This window comes from Panthera tigris, chromosome X, assembly GCF_018350195.1.
Source record: "Panthera tigris isolate Pti1 chromosome X, P.tigris_Pti1_mat1.1, whole genome shotgun sequence".
Lineage (NCBI taxonomy): Eukaryota > Metazoa > Chordata > Mammalia > Carnivora > Felidae > Panthera > Panthera tigris.
Window position 1 is genome coordinate 93,274,361 of NC_056677.1, and position 14,039 is coordinate 93,288,399.

Sequence of the window (14,039 nt, forward strand, 5' to 3'; positions counted from 1 at the left end):
GAAAAGTCATTAATTGTAAGAAAATTTATAACTTCTACCGGTTATAATTAACTATCTGTACTTTGTCAGAAGAAGTATGTTTTTATTAAAATCTCTAAGGGCTCAAAGCATCCCCATTAAGATCAGGAACAAGGCAAGGATGTTCCCTCTCACCAATCCTTTTCAACATCATACTAAAAGTACTGACTAATGCAACAAGACAAGAAAAAGAAATGCAAAAGGTATACAGATTGGGAAGGAAGACATAAAACCATCTTTATTCACAGAAGACATGATTGTCTATGTAGAAAATCTAAAAGATCAGCAATGACAAAAATCCTGAAACTAAAAAGTGATTATAGCAAGGATGCAGGATATACGAGATGAATATACAAAAGTCAAACACTTTCCTATGTACGAGCAATGAATATGTAGAATTTGAAATTAAAAATACAATATCATACATTAGCATCCCCAAAATGAAATACTTAAGTATATATCTAACAAAATATGTACAAGATCTATATGGGGAAAAAATTTTAAACTCTGATAAATTAAATCAAAGAATGAATAAATGGAGATTTACCCATGCTCGTAGATAGAAAAACTCAGTATCATCAAGATGTCAGTTCTTCCCAACCTGATTTATAGAGTAAACGCAATCACAGTCAAAATCTCAGCAAGTTATTTTGTGGATATAGACAAACTGGTTCTAAAGTTCGTATGGAGAGACAAAGACCCAGACCAGCCAACACAATATTGAAAAAGAACAAACTTGGGGGACTGACACTGCCCAACTTCAAAACCTATTACAAAGCTATAGTAAGCAAGACCATATGACATGGCTAAAAGAACAGACAAAAGATAAATGGAACAGAATCGAGAGTCCAGAAATATACCCAAATAAATCAATTAACCTTTGACAAAGAAGCAAAGACAATACAATGGAGGAAAAATAGTCTGTTCCACAAATGGTGCCGGAATAATTGGACATCCACATGCAAAAAAAAATCTAGACGTGACCTTACACACTTCACAGAAATTAACTTCGAATGGACACAGACCTAAATGTAAAATATAAAAGTATAAAATTCCAAGAAGATAACATAGGGGAAGACCTAGATGACCTTGGGCATGACAATGACTTTTTAGGTGCAACACCAAACGCATGATCCATGAAAGAAATAGTTGGTAAGTTGGACTTGATTAAAATTAAAAGCTTCTGCTGAGTGAGAGACAATGTCAAGAGAAAGACAAGCCAAGCCAGATGGGGATAAAATATTTGCAAAAGACCCCTGATAAAAAACTGTTATCCAAAAAATACAAGAACTCTTTTTTTTTTAACTTGTTTCTACATTTATTTATTTATTTATTTATTTTTGAGGGAGTGAGACACAGCACGAGCAGGGGAGGGGCAGAGAGAGAAGGACACACAGCATCTGAGGCAGGCTCCAGACTCTGAGCAAGTGTTCAGCACAGAGCCTGAGGAGGGGCTCAACCCCACGAACCGTGAGATCGTGACCTGAGCCGAAGTAGGACACTCAACCGACTGAGCCACCCAGGCACCCCCAAGAACTCTTAAAACTCAAAAACATTTAAAAATGTGCCAGACATTAATAGATACCTCACCAAAGAAAATATACAGGTGGAAAATAAGTACATGAAAAGATGCTCCACGTCATACATTATCAGGGAATTGCAATTTAAAACAATGATGTATCACTACGCACCTTTTAAAAATGGCCCCAATCTATTATTCTGACGACACCAAGTGCTGGTAAGGATGTGAAGCAACAGGAATTCTCATTTATTTCTTACGGAAATGCAAAATGGTACAGTCACTTTGGAAGACAGTTTGCTGAATTTTTGCGAAACTCATCATACTCTTTCCATACCGTCCAGCAACCATACTCCTTGGCATTTACCAAAAGGAGTTAAAGTTTAGGTCTATACAAAAACCTGCACACGGCTGTTGATAGCAGCTTTATTTATAATCCCCCAAACTGGAAGCAACCAAGATTCTCTTCTGTAAGTGAATGGTTAAATAAATTGTGGTACATTCGGAAAATCGGATATTATTCAGCATGAAAAAGGAATGAGCTCTCAAGCCATGAGAACATGTGGGGGAAAGTTAAACGCACATTACTAAGTGAAGAAGCCAATCTGAAAGGCTATGTGCTGTATGATTCCAACTGTATGACATTCTAAGAAGGCAGAACTATGAAGAGGGTAAAAAGATCTGTGGTTTCCAGGGGTTATTTGGGGTAGGGAGAATGAATAGGCAGAGCACAGAGGATTTCTGGGGCAGCGAAAACATCAGGTGTGATAGTATAACGATGGATACATTTCTCTAGACCCATGGATTATACAACACCTAGAGTGAATCCCAATGTAAACTACAGACTTTGGGCGATTATGATGTTTATCAGTTGTAACAAACGTACCTGTCTTGCGGCAGGTATTGATAATTGGGAGGGTATGCAAGCGTAGGGGCCGGAGGTATAGAGGAAATCTCTTCATCTTCCTCTTAATTTTGCCATGAACCTAAAAGGGTTCGAAAATGTCTTTGAAGGGGAGGGTTCCGGAAGATGGCGGCGTAGGAGGACGCGGGGCTCACAGCGCGTCCTGCCGATCACTTAGATTCCACCTACACCTGCCTAAAGAACCCAGAAAACCGCCAGAGGATTAGCAGAAGGGAGTCTCCGGAGTCAAGCGCAGACGAGAGGCCCACGGAAGAGGGTAGGAAGGGCGGCGAGGCGGTGCGCGCTCCACGGACTGGCGGGAGGGAGCCGGGGCGGAGGGGCGGCTCGCCGGCCAAGCAGAGCCCCCGAGTCTGGCTGGCAAAAGCGGAGGGGCCTGACGGACTGTGTTCCGACAGCAAGCGCGACTTAGCGTCTGGGAGGTCAGAAGTTAACAGCTCTGCTCGGAAAGCGGGAAGGCTGGAGGACAAAGGGAGGGAGAGCTGCTGAGCCCCCTGACGACAGAGCTCAGTTTGGTGGGGAACAAAGGCGCTCGCCAGCGCCATCTCCCCCGCCCATCCCCCAGCCAAAATACCAAAGGGAACCAGTTCCTGCCAGGGAACTTGCTCGCTCCGCGCAAACACCCAACTCTGTGCTTCTGCGGAGCCAAACCTCCGGCAGCGGATCTGACTCCCTCCCGCTGCCACAGGGCTCCTCCTGAAGTCGATCACCTAAGGAGAAGCGAGCTAAGCCTGCCCCTCCACCCCCCGTGCACCTTGCCTACCCACCCCAGCTAATACGCCAGATCCCCAGCAACACAAGCCTGGCAGTGTGCAAGTAGCCCAGACGGGACACGCCACCCCACAGTGAATCCCGCCCCTAGGAGAGGGGAAGAAAAGGCACACACCAGTCTGACTGTGGCCCCAGCAGTGGGCTGGGGGCAGACATCGGGTCGGACTGCGGCCCCGCCCACTAACTCCAGTTATACACCACAGCACAGGGGAAGTGCACTGCGGGTCCTCACCACGCAAGGGACTCTCCAAAATGACCAAACGGAAGAATTCCCCTCAGAAGAATCTCCAGGAAATAACAACAGCTAATGAACTGATCAAAAAGGATTTAAATAATATAACAGAAAGTGAATTTAGAATAATAGTCATAAAATTAATCGCTGGGCTTGAAAACAGTATACAGGACAGCAGAGAATCTCTTGCCACAAAGATCGAGGGACTAAGGAACAGTCACGAGGAGTTGAAAAACGCTTTAAACGAAATGCAAAACAAAATGGAAACCACGATGGCTCGGCTTGAAGAGGCAGAGGAGAGAATAGGTGAACTAGAAGATAAAGTTATGGAGAAAGAGGAAGCTGAAAGAAAGAGAGATAAAAAAATCCAGGAGTATGAGGGGAAAATTAGAGAACTAAGCGATACACTAAAAAAAAATAATCTACGCATAATTGGTATCCCAGAGGAGGAAGAGAGAGGGAAAGGTGCTGAAGGGGTACTTGAACAAATTATAGCTGAGAACTTCCCTGAACTGGGGAAGGAAAAAGGCATTGAAATCCAAGAGGCACAGAGAACTCCCTTCAGACGTAACTTGAATCGATCTTCTGCACGACATATCATAGTGAAACTGGCAAAATACAAGGATAAAGAGAGAATTCTGAAAGCAGCAAGGGATAAACGTGCCCTCACATATAAAGGGAGACCTATAAGACTCGTGACTGATCTCTCCTTTGAAACTTGGCAGGCCAGAAAGGCTTGGCACGATATCTACAGTGTGCTAAACAGAAAAAATATGCAGCCGAGAATCCTTTATCCAGCAAGTCTGTCATTTAGAATAGAAGGAGAGATAAAGGTCTTCCCAAACAAACAAAAACTGAAGGAATTTGTCACCACGAGACCAGCCCTACAAGAGATCCTAAGGGGGATCCTGTGAGACAAAGTACCAGAGACATCACTACAAGCATAAAACATACAGACATCACAATGACTCTAAACCCATATCTTTCTATAATAACACTGAATGTAAATGGATTAAATGCGCCAACTAAAAGACATAGGGTATCAGAATGGATAAAAAAACAAGACCCATCTATTTGCTGTCTACAAGAGACTCATTTTAGATCTGAGGACACCTTTAGATTGAGAGTGAGGGGATGGAGAACTATTTATCATGCTCCTGGAAGCCAAAAGAAAGCTGGAGTAGCCATACTTATATCAGACAAACTAGACTTTCAATTAAAGGCTGTAACAAGAGATGAAGAAGGGCATTATATAATAATCACAGGGTCTATCCACCAGGAAGAGCTAACTATTATAAATGTCTATGCGCCAAATACCCGAGCCCCCAGATATATAAAACAATTACTCATAAACATAAGCAACCTTATTGATAAGAATGTGGTCATTGCAGGGGACTTTAACACCCCACTTACAGAAATGGATAGATCATCTAGACACACAGTCAATAAAGAAACAAGGGCCCTGAATGATACATTGGATCAGATGGACTTGACAGATATATTTAGAACTCTGCATCCCAAAGCAACAGAATATACTTTCTTCTCGAGTGCACATGGAACATTCTCCAAGATAGATCATATACTGGGTCACAAAACAGCCCTTCATAAGTTTACAAGAATTGAAATTATACCATGCATACTTTCAGACCACAATGCTATGAAGCTTGAAATCAACCACAGGAAAAAGTCTGGAAAACCTCCAAAAGCATGGAGGTTAAAGAACACCCTACTAACGAATGAGTGGGTCAACCAGGCAATTAGAGAAGAAATTAAAACATATATGGAAACAAACGAAAATGAAAATACAACAATCCAAACGCTTTGGGATGCAGCGAAGGCAGTCCTGAGAGGAAAATACATTGCAATCCAGGCCTATCTCAAGAAACAAGAAAAATCCCAAATACAAAATCTAACAGCACACCTAAAGGAAATAGAAGCAGAACAGCAAAGGCAGCCTAAACCCAGCAGAAGAAGAGAAATAATAAAGATCAGAGCAGAAATAAACAATACAGAATCTAAAAAAACTGTAGAGCAGATCAACGAAACCAAGAGTTGGTTTTTTGAAAAAATAAACAAAATTGACAAACCTCTAGCCAGGCTTCTCAAAAAGAAAAGGGAGATGACCCAAATAGATAAAATCATGAATGAAAATGGAATGATTACAACCAATCCCTCAGAGATACAAACAATTATCAGGGAATACTATGAAAAATTATATGCCAGCAAATTGGACAACCTGGAAGAAATGGACAAATTTCTAAACACCCACACTCTTCCAAAACTCAAGCAGGAGGAAATAGAAAGCTTGAACAGACCCATAACCAGCGAAGAAATTGAATCGGTTATCAAAAATCTCCCAACAAATAAGAGTCCAGGACCAGATGGCTTCCCAGGGGAGTTCTACCAGACATTTAAAGCAGAGATAATACCTATCCTTCTCAAGCTATTCCAAGAAATAGAAAGGGAAGGAAAACTTCCAGACTCATTCTATGAAGCCAGTATTACTTTGATTCCTAAACCAGACAGAGACCCAGTAAAAAAAGAGAACTACAGGCCAATATCCCTGATGAATATGGATGCAAAAATTCTTAATAAGATACTAGCAAATCGAATTCAACAGCATATAAAAAGAATTATTCACCATGATCAAGTGGGATTCATTCCTGGGATGCAGGGCTGGTTCAACATTCGCAAATCGATCAACGTGATACATCACATTAACAAAAAAAAAGAGAAGAACCATATGATCCTGTCAATCGATGCAGAAAAGGCCTTTGACAAAATCCAGCACCCTTTCTTAATAAAAACCCTTGAGAAAGTCGGGATAGAAGGAACATACTTAAAGATCATAAAGGCCATTTATGAAAAGCCCACAGCTAACATCATCCTCAACGGGGAAAAACTGAGAGCTTTTTCCCTGAGATCAGGAACACGACAGGGATGCCCACTGTCACCGCTGTTGTTTAATATAGTGCTGGAAGTTCTAGCATCAGCAATCAGACAACAAAAGGAAATCAAAGGCATCAAAATTGGCAAAGACGAAGTCAAGCTTTCGCTTTTTGCAGATGACATGATATTATACATGGAAAATCCGATAGACTCCACCAAAAGTCTGCTAGAACTGATACATGAATTCAGCAAAGTTGCAGGATACAAAATCAACGTACAGAAATCAGTTGCATTCTTATACACGAACAATGAAGCAACAGAAAGACAAATGAAGAAACTGATCCCATTCACAATTGCACCAAGAAGCATAAAATACCTAGGAATAAATCTAACCAAAGATGTAAAAGATCTGTATGCTGAAAACTATAGAAAGCTTATGCAGGTAATTGAAGAAGATATAAAGAAATGGAAAGACATTCCCTGCTCATGGATTGGAAGAATAAATATTGTCAAAATGTCAATACTACCCAAAGCTATCTACACATTCAATGCAATCCCAATCAAAATTGCACCAGCATTCTTCTCGAAACTAGAACAAGCAATCCTAAAATTCATATGGAACCACAAAAGGCCCCGAATAGCCAAAGTAAGTTTGAAGAAGAAGACCAAAGCAGGAGGCATCACAATCCCAGACTTTAGCCTCTACTACAAAGCTGTCATCATCAAGACAGCATGGTATTGGCATAAAAACAGACACATAGACCAATGGAATAGAATAGAAACCCCAGAACTAGACCCACAAACGTATGGCCAACTCATCTTTGACAAAGCAGGAAAGAACATCCAATGGAAAAAAGACAGTCTCTTTAACAAATGGTGCTGGGAGAACTGGACAGCAACATGCAGAAGGTTGAAACTAGACCACTTTCTCACACCACTCACAAAAATAAACTCAAAATGGATAAAGGACCTGAATGTGAGACAGGAAACCATCAAAACCTTAGAGGAGAAAGCAGGAAAAGACCTCTCTGACCTCAGCCGTAGCAATCTCTTACTCGGCACATCCCCAAAGGCAAGGGAATTAAAAGCAAAAGTGAATTACTGGGACCTTATGAAGATAAAAAGCTTCTGCACAGCAAAGGAAACAACCAACAAAACTAAAAGGCAACCAACAGAATGGGAAAAGATATTTGCAAATGACATATCGGACAAAGGGCTTGTATCCAAAATCTATAAAGAGCTCACCAAACTCCACACCCGAAAAACAAATAACCCAGTGAAGAAATGGGCAGAAAACATGAATAGACACTTCTCTAAAGAAGACATCCGGATGGCCAACAGGCACATGAAAAGATGTTCAACGTCGCTCCTTATCAGGGAAATACAAATCAAAACCACACTCAGATATCACCTCACGCCAGTCAGAGTGGCCAAAATGAAGAAATCAGGAGACTATAGATGCTGGAGAGGATGTGGAGAAACAGGAACCCTCTTGCACTGTTGGTGGGAATGCAAATTGGTGCAGCCGCTCTGGAAAGCAGTGTGGAGGTTCCTCAGAAAATTAAAAATAGACCTACCCTATGACCCAGCAATAGCACTGCTAGGAATTTATCCAAGGGATACAGGAGTACCGATGCATAGGGGCACCTGTACCCCAATGTTTATAGCGGCACTCTCAACAATAGCCAAATTATGGAAAGAGCCTAAATGTCCATCAACTGATGAATGGATAAAGAAATTGTGGTTTATATACACAATGGAATACTACGTGGCAATGAGAAAAAATGAAATATGGCCTTTTGTAGCAACGTGGATGGAACTGGAGAGTGTGATGCTAAGTGAAATAAGCCATACAGAGAAAGACAGATGCCATATGGTTTCACTCTTATGTGGATCCTGAGAAACATAACAGAAACCCATGGGGGAGGGAAAAAAAAAAAAAAAGAGGTTAGAGTGGGAGAGAGCCAAAGCATAAGAGACTGTTAAAAACGGAGAACAAACTGAGGGTTGATGGGGGGTGGGAGGGAGGGCAGGGTGGGTGGTGGGTATTGAGGAGGGCACCTTTTGGGATGAGCACTGGGTGTTGTATGGAAACCAATTTGACAGTAAATTTCATATATTAAAAAAAAAAAAAAAAAAAAGAAAATGTCTTTGAAGAGATAAAACTAAATAAAAACAAAAAAAATTCTTTGGGAAAGAAACAACATTTAAGGGACTATCCCCCCCCCCCGCCCCGGGGTTAATTATCAAATGCCTAGAAGTTGTCTTTTATGTCCGTGTCTATGAAATTTTTTAATAGTCACTGAGCAATTTTATGTGCTTTCCATTTAATTAACCGCCAAAACTACAATCCTGAAATATTTTCATTTCAGTATCCAAAGCGAGACATGATGGGGATGATCCTGATCTCTGGGAAAGGCCTCCCAACGCATTTGTCTTCGCACTACCGAATTTGCCATATGTGAATGGCAATGCGTGTCATTCGGACTCCTGAAGGGCTGAACAGCTTTCTTAACGAGCTTAAATAGCTGGGGATTCAAGGTTCCTTTTAAATCTTTTTTTTTTTTAATGTTTATTTATTTTTGAGAGAGAGAGTGAGAGAGACAGAGCATGAGCAGGGGGAGGGGTAGAGAGAAGGGGACACAGAATCCAAAGCAGTCTCCAGGCTCCCAGCGGTCAGCACAGAGCCCGACACGGGGCTCGAACTCACGAACTGTGAGATCACGACCTGAACCCAAGTCAGACGCTTAGCCGACGGAGCCGCCCAGGCGCCCCGTGGGTTCCTTTTAAATCGTAATAATCACAGTGGCATGCTCCAATTAGCAATATAATTTCCTCAAAAACTTAATAGTCTTCTTATCCATTATAGTCCATTTCGTGTGCCAAAAACCTCAACAGCAGTTCTGTTCAAGACATATTTTCTAGAAAGATTTTATTTATTGGATCTAATGCTTCCCTGTTTCCATGTCAAATCAATGGCCAGTTATTTAAGCCAAGGGGTTCAGAATGAGAGCCTCTCTTTTAGATGTTTTTCTTTGAGTCATTACTTCCACTGTAAAAGATTTATTGACCATAACACTCTTAATTTGACCTTTGTTTGGAAACACCTATATCCATTTGTAGAGTTTAACAAGCGAGGAGTTTTATCCTCCATTGGCCTCTGCTTCGAGGGTCAGTTTTACTTAACCTGAGTTTTTCAAAGTCTCTCTTCATTTTATCCTTTACTGTTTATCCTCCAAGAAGCAGTTGCCTTTTCCAACACTGTATTGTTCCTGATCTCTAACTCTCTTTTCTTTTCTGAACTCATTTTTTCTTATGATCAAACGTTGCCAAAAGCAAGTAACTCCTGCTACTAACATTCTGCTTCCCAATCTCTTCTGAAGTTGCAAGTTCATTAGGTACATAAGCTACATTCCAAAATATAACAGAAGACCTATTGGGCAAATGTTTTGTCAATATATCCTCATCTTTTCAGCCTCAGGTGGTCGTTTCCTCTTCCAAACATTACTGGACTTCAAAGCTAATATCATTTATCACAGGGTTTTTTGTTTTGTTTTGTTTTGGTTTTTTTTTTTTTTTTTGGTTATGATGTTCTACTTCTGGTACCAACATTTGTGTCGGTCGGGAAAGGCTAGATTATGCTATAAAGAACGCACAACTCCTAACTCTCAGCGGCTTCAAAAGAACAAGGTGTATTTCTCATCTCACCACTTGCCCATTTCATGTTCACAGGCCTCTCTGCTTCATGTTATTTCCACTCAAGAGCACAAGGGTGATGGAGCCTCCACCATCATCAATGTTCACGTAGCTGCAGCAGGAAAAGGCAAAACGGAGAATTGTTCACTCTGTCTTCAATGCTTCCACCCAGAAATGACCCATCTCATGTGTACCCACGTTTCATTGGCCAAAGCAAATGACTGACTTTAGGAAAGTAGGGAAGTGTGGGCCCCAGAGGGCAGGAGAAGCAAACATATAGTGAGCATCACTAGTGTCTGCCATAGAGGAAAGGTCCTTAGAGATCTACTTGGATTTCATCATTTGATACTTGAAACATCTGAGACCCATAAAAGAGGAATTGCTTTTTCACATAGATAATACTGGCTTAAATCCTGGACTAGAACAGTCTCCTGAATCCTATTCCCATCTTTCAACTATGCGGTTTTATTTCAGCTGATTCTTATCAGTCTCTCATATGATGCTATAACTTTTAGGATGTTGTACTCCAGTTTTCATGTGCAACCAACATATGGAAATGACTTAAAATTAACCATGTAGCACATATAAGTTTACAAGTATATCCATCACTAACAAAATTGAATTATGTGACTCTATATCAATGGCATTAAATTAGAGTCATGTAACATAATAGTGGTTGAAAGATTATTTTTTATCAATAGCCAATGATAAACCCCAAATAAAAAAAAATCTTTGTAAAACAGAGCACACCTTATTACATTGAAGACTTTCTTATTTAGAAAAATATACAAAATATTCAATCAAATTAACCTTATGAAATTAAGAAGAACCAAAATATCTATATATTAACTGTATGCAATACATCCTAAAAGATTTTTTTTTTATTTATTTAAAGGCTTTTCTTCATATATCTTCAACCACTCCGAAGGGTATATTTCCATAGTAGCAAAGCAATATGGTATAACAGATTCAAGGAAATAGGACAATTTATAATGTTCACTTGGTCTAACCTAGGCTCTCAGACCTCCAAACTTTTAACCAATAGAGTCATATAGTCTATGTCCTCCATATATATTTTATGAGCTTTTCCTTTTGATTGTGTTATTTATTAACACACTGATAGAATGAAATATCTTGAAAATGATTTCAAGGTTACCAAGCAATGACCTTAAAAATATCGTTATAACAGGGGCGCCTGGGTGTCTCAGTCGGTTGAGCGTCCGACTTCAGCTCAGGTCATGGCCTCGCAGTTCGTGGGCTCAAGCCCCGCGTTGGGCTCTGTGCTAACAAACAGCTCACAGCCTGGAGCCTGCTTTAGATTCTGTGTGTGTCTCTCTCTCACCCTCCTCTGCTCGTGCTCTGCCTCTCTCTGTCTCTCAAGAATACATAAACGTTTAAAAAAATGTATTTTAAACAAAAAAATTATTATAACAAAATGGGAAATTCAAAATTTACTTAATATCGTACTAGACTTATCAGGCAAGAGGCATTATCTGTCCGCAAGTAGCCTATGGGAATGAGTTAAAATTAATGTATGGCACCTATACGTTTACAAGTATATTCATCACTAAGGAAATTGAGTTATGGGACTACATGCTTTTCTAAAGTAGCTGCCTTATACCTCCTACTGCTTAGGTGGTTTTATGCTGTGTGGCCTTTTCACATTTTACAGCAAATTGCAGAAATTCACACTGGGCAGGAGCCAAAGTGTAGCCAATCCATAGGCTTGCTAGCAACTTATGATTTATAATCTGGTTAAAAAACAAAAACGAAATATGACTTCATCTACTCAGTCACCAGTGAGGTATTTATGTGAAGTCATTGGGATAGAGAGTTTGCCTAATGGGGAGGGGCACGCTAAAGTTGAGAGTATATGCCAAAAAAGCCATCTTGAAGGCAAAATTTTGAGAAACAGTAAAAAAAGACCATCGAGAATACAGATGCCAGGCAAAGAATGGAGCAAACTGTCCAAGAAGAAGGGCCAAAGGGAAAGAAAAAAGGAGCGAGAGTGGAGGTCTCTGGTGTAACTACCTTGATTTCTTGACCGGTTTTCAGTTTTAGTCTCCATATGCCATAAGCTCTTTGTTTTGAAATCATTTGAATTTTTCTCTGGTCCTTACACTTCATTTACACTGAGCTAAGACACTATCTCATTTTTAAAAAGGTTAAAGATTGGGGCGCCTGGGTGGCTCAGTCGGTTAAGCGTCCGACTTCGGCTCAGGTCACGATCTCGCGGTCCGCGGGTTTGAGCCCCGCGTCGGGCTCTGGGCTGATGGCTCCGAGCCTGGAGCCTGCTTCCGATTCTGTGTTTCCCTCTCTCTCTGCCCCTCCCCCGTTCATGCTGTGTCTTTCTCTGTCTGAAAAATAAATAAACGTTAAAAAATAAATAAATAAATAAATAAAATAAAAAAATAAAAAGGTTGAAGATTGTTCGTTCCTAAGTGCAGAAGTGAAATAGAATACTAAAAGGATAAAAGAGAAAATACAACCTTGACTTTGAGAACAATATACTTTAAATTTACTTGTGGTATCTGTGTTATCACAGAAATGAATGTTCCCACTTAAACGCTGTTGTACTTTTACTCGCTCTAGTGTAGAGGCTTTAATTACTGTTAATGCCTTATGTTTCACTTTATTGACAGATTTCTACTTTCTGCATGCAACAAGGATTCTTTATACTTTAATAACATATTGCTTTTCTAGGATAATTACTGAGCATCGAGCTCATTGAAGCTTGTTTTATATTGCTAATGGCTTTTCTAAATGTAATTGCATTTCAAGTTGAAATGCCCATATGGACACATTATACTTGGTAATCATTTGAACTCACCTCTCAGCAGTGAAATAAAGCAGATTCTATCACACAGATTAACAGACATGTTACTAACATCTTTGTATCGTATTTACAATGGGTTATACTTAGAATCATCTGTAATCACAAAGCAGTTTGTTACTGTCACTGTCTTTTGTTGTAAGAGTTTTCCTGAGCGTAACATTCACAGTATAAAAGTCACCCATTCAACATGTACAATTCACTGGTTGTTAATGTATTCACAGAATTGTGGAACCAGCACCGCAATACATTTTAGAGTATTTTAATCACCCCAAAAGAAATCCCATACTTTGGTCAAAACTTTCCATTTCCGTATCCCTCCATGCCTACACAACAGCTCATCTCTGTCTCTATAGACTTGACTATTCTGGACATTTCAATTCATGGCCTTCTGAGATTGGCTTCTTTCACTTAGGATAGTTTTCAAGGGTCATCTACATATAACACGTATCATTACTTTATTCCTTGTTAAGGCTAAATCACATTCCTTAGTATGGATTTTACCATATTTTATTTATCCCTTTATTAGTTGACTGAAATTTGCCTTGTTTGGACCTTCTGCCACCAGAAGGTATTTAATTATTTAATCATATTTAATTATTCGAGAAATTTCCAGACGGTTTTCCACGGTAATCATACTTCTTTCCATTAGTACGAGCAGCTATAAGTGTTCCAGCTACTCCAAATCTCACCAACACTTGTAATTGTTAAGTGTTTTTGATTATAGTCATCATAGTGGGTGTGAAGTCGTGCCTCATTTTGGTGTTGATTTGCATTACCCTGATGATTAATGGTGATGAGCAACTGTTTCTACCCTGATTGGCTATGTATATCTTTAGAGGAAAGTCTATTCATATTCCTTCCCATTTTCAAGTTGGGTTAGTTGTCTTCTTACTGTTGAGTCCTGAGAGTTCTTTATGTGTTCTAGATGCAAGCCCCTTATCAGATCTGTGATTTGCAAATATTTTCTCCCATTCTAGGAGTTGTCTTTTCACTTTCTTGGTGGTCCACTGAAGTACAAAAGACTCTAATTTTGATGAAATAAAGTTTATCTATTTTTTCTTTCTGGTTGCTATGTTTGCTGTTTTTTTATTTTTATTTTTAATTCCAACATATTTAACATACAGTTTTATGTTAGTTTCAGGTGTACAATATAGCT